The 10,574-nt window shown below is 55.1% G+C and overlaps 1 protein-coding gene across 4 annotated transcripts in view; it reads right to left on the bottom strand.

Annotated features, from left to right (window-relative positions):
* RASSF2 (Ras association domain family member 2) overlaps window positions 1-10,149 on the bottom strand; it is a 33,300-nt gene extending 23,151 nt beyond the window's left edge. Inside the window, exons 1-2 of one of the 4 annotated variants that reach the window (XM_045529044.1) lie at window positions 10,052-10,149; window positions 8,826-8,900 (exon numbers count right to left, since the gene is read on the bottom strand). The gene's annotated coding sequence lies outside the window, so the exon portion shown is untranslated. Of the gene's footprint in view, window positions 1-2,387; window positions 2,485-8,825; window positions 8,901-10,051 lie in introns of those variants that run through there. The other 3 variants (XM_045529045.1, XM_045529046.1, XM_045529047.1) reach the window with 3 other exon arrangements.
* Between the last annotated feature and the right edge of the window lie 425 nt (window positions 10,150-10,574).

Consider the following 10,574-nt stretch of genomic DNA (forward strand, 5'->3'; position numbering starts at 1 on the left):
GCTGACGCAAAGGGCCCCTGCTTGTGCACCATGTCACAGAAGCCAGGAAGCCAGCGCCAGCCCCAGGCCCGATGCAAAGGAAACCCTGGCTGGAGGACCGCAGCTTCCTCTTTTGGGGCCTGTCCCCACCTCCTCTCTGAGCCCTGCCCCTCCCTCTGAGGACAGTCTGGGACTGGGGTGGAGAGGAAAGTTATCTGACCCAGTGCTTCATACTATAGTGTTAAAGACTGACTCGGCCGGGTCTGCTGAGGGAATGCGGTGTAACCGAGCAGCCCCAGAGGAGACAGTGCTGAGCCCTCTGCGTGCATTTAAGCCCCATCTCTGCGCCTCAGCCCCCTGGTAGCGGGGCAGGAAGACGTTTTGATGGCAAACAGGAAACCCCAGTGCTATTGTGCCACACGAGGAAGGAGACTTGAGCTGCGGGCTGGGACCCTGCCAAGACCTAGAGATGACAAGAGATTGCACGTGATGCTTCCTAAACCTGAAGCCGTCCTGGGCATTGCAAAATTCGGGCTGCTTCGGGAGGAAATGGAAGGCCTGCTGACCAGCCAGGCCCGTGTGCTCTCTGGGACTTATGCCTCCTCCATCCCCTTTCCCACCACACTCCGCCTCCTGGGGCTCTCCCAGCCACTCTGCTCAGGAAGGGACCCGGCACCCAACACCACCTCAGGGAGAACTGAAGCTGCTGGCTCTAGGTGCTTTATCTCTGTCCCTCCACGAACTCCCGGAGGAAGGTTTTATTGTCACCATTTTACAGATGAGGAAACAGGAGGTCCCCAGACTTGGGTGACTTGTCCCTGGTCACACAGCCAACATGAAGCCCAGTGTCCCTTCTGCGGTGCCCGGGCTGAGAGCTGGGTGTGGACGGCTGGCAGGTGCAGGCTGGCTTCAGTTCCCAGCCCGCAGCAGCCCCGCCTGTCCTGGGGAAGGGAGGGGAGTGAGTGACCAGCCCAGAGGACAAGCTGTGGGAAAAGCAGACCCTGCAGAGGCCAGGGAGGGAGACCCAGAGCAAGAGCTGGGCACTGTGTGCACAGAGCCACTGACTCTCACCCCAAGTCACCCTCTGTCCAGGCAATGACCTAACCCTCACACTCATGGGCCCCACAAACTGTCCCAAACATGCTCCCAGAAAAAACCTGACAAGCGACAGGCACAGGCCCTTGCAGAGGCCACCCCTGCTGCCCACCCCATACAGGAGGGACTGAGGTGCAGCAGGGCAGAGCTGGGGTCCCCCCAAGCCTGCAAAGCCCCCACTCTTCTTGCTCCTGGCTGGGGCCCCAGCCCGGCCCTCCCTGCTCAGGCCTTGCACACTGGTCTGAATTCCCCAGCACGACAGCGGAAGATCCGAGGAAGCGGTTCCGGGACTCCTCCGCGCCATGCCAGCGGGCGGGTGGGCAGGTGAGTGACCTGGAAGGCCACCACGGGGGCCGCCCAAACAATAGCCTCCCAGGCCGGAGGAGCAGCCACATGTTTATAGGGAAGTCTCTCCAGCGTCCGCAAGCTTTGACCTTCTGGATGGATGTTTAGAAGGAAACCCAAGAGCCCTCAGCTCTTATCAGAGAAGCAGGGTGTCGGAGGAGGACAAAAAAAGAGGTACAGAGGAAGTAAAAACTCCAGACAGAAAAAGCTGTATGTGTGAGTGGGTGTGAATGTATAGGTATGGGTGTGTGAGTGTGCGTGTGGTGTATGTGTATGGGTGTGTGTGTGTCCAGGTGTATGTGTGTGTCCATGTGTATAGGAGTGGATGTGTGTGTGTCCATATGTATGGGAGTATGTGTGTGTCCATGTGTATGGATGTGTGTGGTACACGTGCATGGGTGTGTGTGGGTGTGTCCATGTATATGGTGTGTGTGTTCATGTGTTTGGATGTGTGTTCATATGTGTGGAGGTGTGGCGTGTGTCCATGTGTATGGGGGGGGTGTCCATGTGTATGTGTGGAGATGTGGCGTGTGTCCATGTGTATGGGGGGGGTGTGTCCATGTGTATGTGTGGAGATGTGGCGTGTGTCCATGTGTATGGGTGTGTGTGTGTGTGTGTGTGTGTGTGGTCAGTACATGTAGAATTTAGACTCTGGCTCAGAGAAACCAGAGACCTACAACGCTAACCCCCCAATATCTACTGACGGGCAGGAAAGAGCCCGGTCACATGTGCCTCCCTGAAGCAGCACCTCTATGACCTTCAGCCAGAGGGACCCAGCCAAGACAGACCCCATCTTGGGCTCAGATTCAGACAAGTGAGAAATTCCATGTGACAGGTTTGGCCCGAGGGGAGAGTTGGAAGTTGGTGGAGAAAACACTGGCCCAAATAAAGCAAAGAGGACTAAACACCCCCCGACCTGCATTTCTCAAAATGGAGGGCTATTTTATAGGGTGGCTTTAATGTCCTACCTGGGGCCGCTGGGAGGCCACCCCGCAGGCAGGGAGGGCCTGAGGCCTGTGTCACTGGGTGCTCCCACTCAGCTGTGTGCAGGCTGGTCTCTCAGCTCTGCAGAGACACGCTGACCGACCCCGGCAGGTGAGGAGGGGCTGCCTCCGGTTCCCCACTTCCTACAAGCGCAGGTTTCATTGATAGCCGCACTTCCTGTTTACCGGGTGGTTTCCAAGTCGCAGGTCTCTCTGAGACTCATCTCTGAGCTCACATCCCCTTCCTAAAGGGAACCCCAGCAGTTCTTCCTTTTTTGGTGCTATAGGCTGAGACTCTGAGCTCTGCATGCAGAGACCGTGGGGTCTCCTCTGCTTGCTACCTGGGGACAGGATTGGAAGCCTAAGAGCCAGGCTGGCTGGTCTCCTCCACCCTGAGATGGGCAGCTTCCTTGGACGCGAGGGGCAGTGAGGGGGAGAGCGAGGAAAGGGGCAGCCATCGTGGGGGCATCGTGCATCCACCCTCCTTGTCCACACCAACATCACATGCGGGGAAATCCACCCTCCCCCAGCAGACGGCGGGCCCTGTGCGGGGCCAGGAGAGGTGGCACATCTGGGGGTTTCCAGAACATTTCCAGGAGGCTGAGGGGAAGTTTGCCACAGTACCACATTCACAGCCTCCCCAGCCTGCCTGCCCTGTGACCGGCTGACTAACCCTGAGGGAAAGTCAGCACCACGAAAAGCAGAACTGCTCCTCAAAGCCGCCTTCAAAGGCGTCTCTCTGAAATCTTTGCGCTTCCCTAACTGCCAGCGCTTAAAAGGGGCAGCTGCCCACTGGGCAGATGGAAAACAGGCAGAGCCGGGGACACCTGAGAGCCCTTCTGGACCTACAGGGCAAGTGCTTCGGGGAACTCACTTAACAAGGAACTTAAAGCATTTTCCGCAGAACAAGGCGTCCCAGAGAAAAGCCGCCTGACCCACTGGCGTGACCCCTGAAGAGACTCACGCGACCTAGTTTCCTAGTTCTGGGTCCCGCAGCCTCCCCATGAGATCTGAAGTGCCCCGACCCCGTGCACCGTGGCCCCAGCTACACACAGGAGAGCAACAGCTGCCTTCGTTCATCAGCCACAGCCACAACCACCTGATGGGTGTTTAGCAGGTCGAGTCCAGCCGCAGGGTTTGGAGCACCCAAAGGATGCTTGAAATCGACAAATTGAGACTCTCCCAAGCTTCGAGGCAGCTGGTGTGGACAACCCCACCTCTACCTGGTTTGGAATCTCACTCACTGCAGGGCAGCTGCCCCGTGAACCGCAAGCCCACCCTTCCAAGCCCACCAGCACACTCGGAAGACCCTGGGGTGAGATGACTCAGCAGCAGGCAACCAGCAAAAGCCACACTGTGGTCAGCGCCCAGGCCAGCGGGGCCATACTCCACAACCGCTGGCTGCCTGCCTTTGTCCTGCCAGGCTGAGATGGAGGTCACAGCCTGACACCTGCCCCAGGGCAGGAAGGATGCCCAGGACCTCTGTGGTCCAGCCTGAAATGGAACCACCAGGGCCAAATACCACAGCTCTCTCCCAGGGCTTGCCTTTCCTTTCTACTACACAAGTAAAATAAATATTTCTTATTTGTTTTATTTTAAAAATACAGATAAGCAAAAAGATTAATACCCCAAAAGGACAAATATTGTACAATTCCATTTATATAAGGTACCTAGTGTAGTCTGACTCATGCAGACAATAAGTAGAACTGAGGTTAACAGGAGCTGGGGGTGGGAGGGAATCAGAGGTTATTGTTTAATGCGCACAGAGTTTGTTTGGAATGATGGAAAAGTTCTAGAAATGGGTAATGGTGATGGTCACACAACACTGTGAATGTACTTACTGCCACTAAATTGTACACTTAAAAATGACTAAAAGGGTAAATTTTATGATATCTATATTTTACCATAATTAAAAAATAAAAGTAATTACATATAAAAAAAGATGAAGATCAAAATCTCCCAAAATTCCACCACCCAGAGACAATCACTTTAACCTTTTCCCATATATCCTTCCAGATACGAATATAAATGGGTGATATAGTTTACAAAAATATCACACTGTTAATCTGCTTCTTAGAAATATATTTTCCATGTTAATAGATACACATCTACATCTTATATTTTTGCAGCCACATGGTATTCCAATGTACAGATATACTATAATTAACTAATTTATGACTGTTGGGCATTTAGTCTCAATTTTTTTTTGCTGCTGTTGTCATTATAAATAATGTGGCAAGGGACATCCCTATATACTTATTCTTCTGCACTTGCCCAATTATATCCTTAGGATAAGAATTCCTATGGGTAGAATTGCTGAGTCAAGGACTCCCTCGGGAGAGTTTTCAATAGAGCATTAAGGCTAAAACTAAACCCCTTGTAGTCCCAGCTCCTCAGACTCAGGAGGCTGAGGCAGGAGGATTCCTTGAGCCCAGGAGTTTGAGGTCAGCCTGGGCAACATAGCAAGACCCCAACATTAAAGGAAAAAAAGAATAAAAGTACACAAGGATGTTGAATTTGTCACATAAAAGTCTCTTTCTCCACGCGGACTTTCTTTGGATTCCACTTGGATGTTTATGACATTGCATAGTGGATCAGAAAGGGATTGTCCTTTCAATAAGAAACCAGCACCTCCCCCCCAACCCTGGGCCTCTTGTGGGGACACACTATGCCTATGCCATGAAGTGAAACTAGTATACATAAAGAGGCTGGATTATACTGGGTTAATGTCTACTGAATTCCGTTGTCCAGCAAGAAAGACTCTAGGATGGCCCAGGGCTGGGTACCCCATATTGGGCAACACAAGTGTAGGTACATGGAAGGTTTTCTGTGGTTAAAGGTTTTGTTCTTATATAAACAGGACAAGGCACCAGATTCTTCCTAAAGAGATCAAGGGCTAGAAGGAACCTGTGGAATCCTCTACTCCCATGCCTTGGAGATAAACTGAGGCTCAGAAAGACTCAGTGTAAACATTTCAGTCTTCTTTAAATGTAGCCCAGAAGTGTCCTACTCACAGCGATCCAACCTGGTCAGGGCAGAGCTGGAACATATGCCAAGTTTTTGACACCTAGTACAACTCTTGCCCTCCCCTCCCCCATGTACAAAATTGGAAATTGAGATCACTGGGGTCACCTGCTGGCTCAGTCACGGCTAGGTGTGTGCCAGAGCTGGCTCCTACTGGCTCTCAAGGGCTGGAGGTGCTCACCTCTTCCCAAGTCAGTAACTCAGTGCTCAGTAACACCACTTGGCAGCTTGAAATCACCATGGTGGGAATATTTACACCACAGAAATTGGCAAACACTGCCAAGCAGGGCTCCCTCCACTCCAGCCTTCCAAGAGCCAGTTGGTTAAACATTGGTCACAACCAAGGAATCACTGGGTACAGCCTAGGAAGGCAATCTGTAAGCAGGTGACCTCAGTTTCCTCACCTAACATAAGGACAGCCTCTCTCCAAAGTACTGAATTCTCCGTGTTCCACCATGTTGCACTCTCAACTCCACCATAACCCACCCCATACTCACCAATGAGTACCGCATGGTGGGCACAAATGCAGACAAATGCTTTCTTGAATGCTTGCTATATGCCAGGCCACCGCCTGAACACATACAATAGCTCATCTGATCTTCACAATATTACTGTGAGATACTTATTGTAATTTCCATCTTATGGTTGGGGAAATCGAGACTTTCAACGACTTTTTCACCACATACTAAAGCCCGTCTTAGGTTGGTTTCCTCCAAAAGTAGACCCTGAGACAAGGATTCAAGTGCAAGTGCAAGGGGAGTGGGGCAGTGAGATGGGGAAGGGAAGGCAGCCAATGAAGGGAGCGACTTATTGCCATGAGTGATTGGGGCTCAGGCCTGCTAGGGAACTCTCAGGGACAGCAGAGAACGTCCCTCAAGGTTATCTCAACAGAGAGGTGAGAGGGCTGGAGCATTTATACACCTTCTCCCTTCAGTCATTGGTGGAAGCCAAGCAAAAATGGGCAGGAGGCTGACAGCATCTATGACACTGCCCGATATCCTGCAGCTAGAATATGGTAGAAAGCATTCGAACATCCAAATCCAATGCTCTTTTCATTACACTTACAGAAATGAGCAGTTAATCATGCACAAACACTTAACTGAGCACTAAGCATGGGTAAAGCGTCACACCGATGAAGGAAACCTACTTTGCCAAATCACTTTGGGTTGATGTCCAAAGAAAGCACAAGGTATCTCTCCACCAACTTTTATCAATAGAAGGAATAGGAAAAGCCCTTGTAAGTCACTTTGTGCATCCCACAGGAATTAGTCAAATACCCTTTCAGGCTCCCTTATGTGAGAGGTTCCTTTCTCTGGTGCAGCCACAGCTGCCTTGGGCAGGAGTTTGCCAGACCCAAGCTGTCACCCTAAATAGCCACATCAACCTGTGATTACAGGATCTAGAGTCTGCCATTCCAGAGATGATAAAAAAAAAAAATGACCCGCTGGCCGCCCAACCTGCCGAGACTGAGAATGCACTATTTACTATGCCCTCCTTCCCCAGTGCCTGCTGTCCCACACTACCCCCTACCCTCACACGGCCACGTCCCCCATGGGAGCCCATAAGCAGGGCGCATAAATGAAACCAGCAGTTTCATTCATCCCAGGCCTGCGGGGGGAGCTCATCCCACCTTCAGGACTTTTTAAAAATTCTTCTGGGAGTCAAGAAGGTATTTAAATAGGACAGTATGTCATTGGGGCAAACAACTGAACTGCAGGAGGGGCAGGAAGGTGGCAGGAGGGGACTGCTACCCTGCTTTTATAAACCCAGCTGTGGCAGCTCTCAGCAGCTACACGTTGAAGACAGAGACTGGACATCTTGTTCCCTTCCAAGTACATTGCTGAGACCTGCCCGGTGGCTCACTCTGGGAGAGCGGAGGAAACTGAAGCAAGTCCTGAGACTACTCTTGGGATCACCCAGTCCACCTCCCGGCCTCTCCTTGGGCCTCTCTGGTGACCTGGCCCTGCCTCTGTGCCCACACCTCCCACTCGGTGAGGATACTTCCTGCCAAAGTATTCCAAAGAGGACTGAGAGCAGTAATCAGGCCAAGGTTCTTTTGTGCTTTGATGACAGGTCGCCTTTCTGGCAAGCAAGCGGCGCAGCCCAGCCCTCCGAGGCAGCAGATGCACAGCCCCGGGCGCCTCTCCAGCGGCTCTCAGCCATTCCTAAGCAGCTCACGCACAGAGCACAGACACGAAGCCTAGCTCCGAAGCACCAGGAAACAGACCAAGAAGTAAAAGCAAAGCCAGCGGGTGACTGAGCCGTCCCAGAGCACCCAAGAGTGAGGGACTGAAAAGAAGGCGTAGGGTTGTCTACCACCCCGAGTGACTCCTAAGATAGCACAAACTGGGGAGAAGGCCTGAACCTCCAAACAGAAGCCATGCAGAGAAGCAGAGAGGTGGACTGTGGAGCCCCAGGGAGAGAGTGAGACCACCCTCAGGAAGGTGGGGATGATGCTGGCTGGAGATACAGCAGCCGCAGGCGCACTTGGCCTGATGCAGAGGGCACCCCACCCCCTTCTCCTGGAGGAAGGCGTGGCTGGGGCCTCAGATCCCTGGCCTTCTCTCAGCCAAGCTCCTCAAAGGGGTCCTCATCATCCTAACCGAATTTCAACAGCCCTCCATCCGAATGAGGGTAGTGGAGTACTTGGGATATGTCTAGGCTGAACCCCAAGGATTTTCCTGTGTCTCCCCAATATTCCACCTCTGCTCTCCCATCTGCCGAAGGAGGGGCAGGACTTACCTCCCAGCCTCCCCAGCACTGGGAATCCCAGACTGGAGCAGCCCACCCCCCGGGGTGCCCAGGCAGCCTGCTCATTTTGCCTCTGTCTTCTCCCAGGGCAAGAGCTACCCCTGTCTCCAAAACTACTCCAAGCTCAGCCATCATTTGAGACTCTCTTTTGTCCCCCTGAGGCCCACTGGACTGCCACAGTTCCCAGGCATCGGGCTGGCCTGTCCAGAGAAGAACACACAGTTGCTGCCCCACTACAGGCTCTCTGGTCCCAAATGGGCACCACCCAGGTAGATGTCACGCTTAGTCCCTGGGACACTGCATTTGAATACAAGTTGTTGAGGTTTTTTTAATCTCTTCTCAAGCCAATTTATCTTAGCCATGAGAGGTTTCCTTAATTCTTCAGACTACCTGCAGAATAAGTTCCTAGTAAGTAAATGTGTTTTGATTAATAAGATAAGCCAATCTCAGATTCCTCACCAGATGCTCCTAAAGAAGGTCCCTGGCTCCGTCTCCCGGATGTTTAAAAGAATCACGGTTTCTAATTCTTTCCTCCCATTGTGCCAGGATCAACGGGAGGAACCAAGGAACCTAGTCCTCCTCCAGGACAAACTGTTATTTGTCAGCTCGTTCGTTCATATATTCATTCATCACACGTCAGGTACTTACTATAACCCCAGCTGGCCGTAGACACAGCCTCTGCTCTCCGGGAGGACACGCTCTAGGCACCGGGGTTGCGGACACCTGGGAGGAAAGTGCGAACAGCGTTGAGCAGCCTCGCGCTCAGCCCCTGCTGTCACTGAGGCGCAGAGGTGCAGTGGACAGTCCGGGACTCACACAGCGCCCCAGAGGTGAAACAGAACCCTCGACCTCCCTGTCAGGCCACCCCCACTCTGTTGTCCCCAGAACTCTCCAGCTTAGCGCTTAGTGCATAGCAAGCGCTCGAAATGAGAAGTTACCCTGGGCACCTGCAAAGAGAGGATGCAAAGCAGAGGTCCCCGGCGACCTCTGCTCAGGCACCAGTTCCGGAGGTGGGGACAGGAGACCACAAAGGGGAAGTGCCCCAAGGACCAAGGGCCCCCGCGTATTCTGCGCCCTTCCGAAGGCAGAGGGAACCCCGAGCGCGCCGCCTTCCCGCGCCGGGGACTAGGACCCGCCTCCGGGAAACTGTCCACTGCGCGAAGGCGGCGGACTGGGGTCGGACGCCCTCCGGGGCTGTCCCGGCCTGCCCAGCCATGCACCTGCCACGCCTCCCCACCTCGCCGGAGAGTTCCGGAGCCCCCGGGATGGGGTGGGGGCGCCTTCCCGCCGCCACCCCCGGCGCGGAGAGAAGGGAGGACCCCCTAGGGGTCGGAGAAGGAGGACGAGCTCGGAGCCACAACTTTCTTCAGCCAGAAGGCGGGAGGGCTGGGGCTCCGCGCCTACGCGGCCCCTGAGGGGCTCTGCACGCCCAGGGGGAGTATAGGAGAGACCAGAGGCTGGCAAGGACCGAGGGGATGACCAGGACCCTCAAGGGCCATCGTGGGAAAACTTTCGGCGAGGTGGAGGGACGGGAGAGAGAGAGAGGACAGCCTCGTGCCCTGCACCTTGCGCCCGGCATCCCGCGCCGGTGCCTGGCCCCCAGCGCCCCACGCCCCGCACCCGCGCCTTGCCTGCATCCCGGGGCAGCCGCATCGCGCGCGCGCCGCGGGAACCGTGGACTTGGAAAGTGGGGGCGCCGCGGCCGGGGGGCTGCTCCAGCTGCGCCTCGGCCAGCGATCGGCGGGCCCGGCTCAAATGCAGCCAGGCTGGGCAGGCGGCTGCAGCGCGAGGGGGCATAGGGCGCCCGGTGCTCCCCGCTCCCCTTCGCCCCTCCTCGGCCTCCCTCCCGCCCCTAGGCCTTCATCCGCCCCTACCGGGTGCGATCGTCCTCTCTCCCCCCGTTCCTCGCGCTCTCCATCTCTCTCCACCCCTCAGCCTTCGCCTTTCTTCCTCCCCTCCTCTCCCGCCCTCCCTGCCCTTCTCCCCTCCCCTCTCGGGGGCGGAGCTTCTCCCCTCCCTCCCAGACAATGCGGTGGCTGCGCGTCCCCTTCCCCGCCCGCGAGTCGGGGCTCCCGCTGCCAGCGCTTCTTCCGCGCTGGAGGTGGGGTGGGGGCGGGTAGAGTGCGGGGGTGGGGAGGCCGAGCTGACTCCCCTGGCCCCGCGGCTGCAGCTCTCTCCAAGCGGGATGCAGACTTGACCCAGGCTCCTCCGCTACCCGGGCGCCGTGACAACCACTCCCAGGGAACAGTCGCGCTGCCCCACCTCGAACGCCCCGGCTTCCCCAGGCAGCTATTGTGGGATTTGTTTCCAACGCCCCAGTTCATTCCCAAAAGGGTTTGAGCTGGACAGGGGATAAGCAGGCCCCTTGGACTTGGCGGGCTGGCAGACGTGACAGCA

This window comes from Lemur catta, chromosome 17, assembly GCF_020740605.2.
Source record: "Lemur catta isolate mLemCat1 chromosome 17, mLemCat1.pri, whole genome shotgun sequence".
In the NCBI taxonomy this organism is placed as follows: Eukaryota; Metazoa; Chordata; class Mammalia; order Primates; family Lemuridae; genus Lemur; species Lemur catta.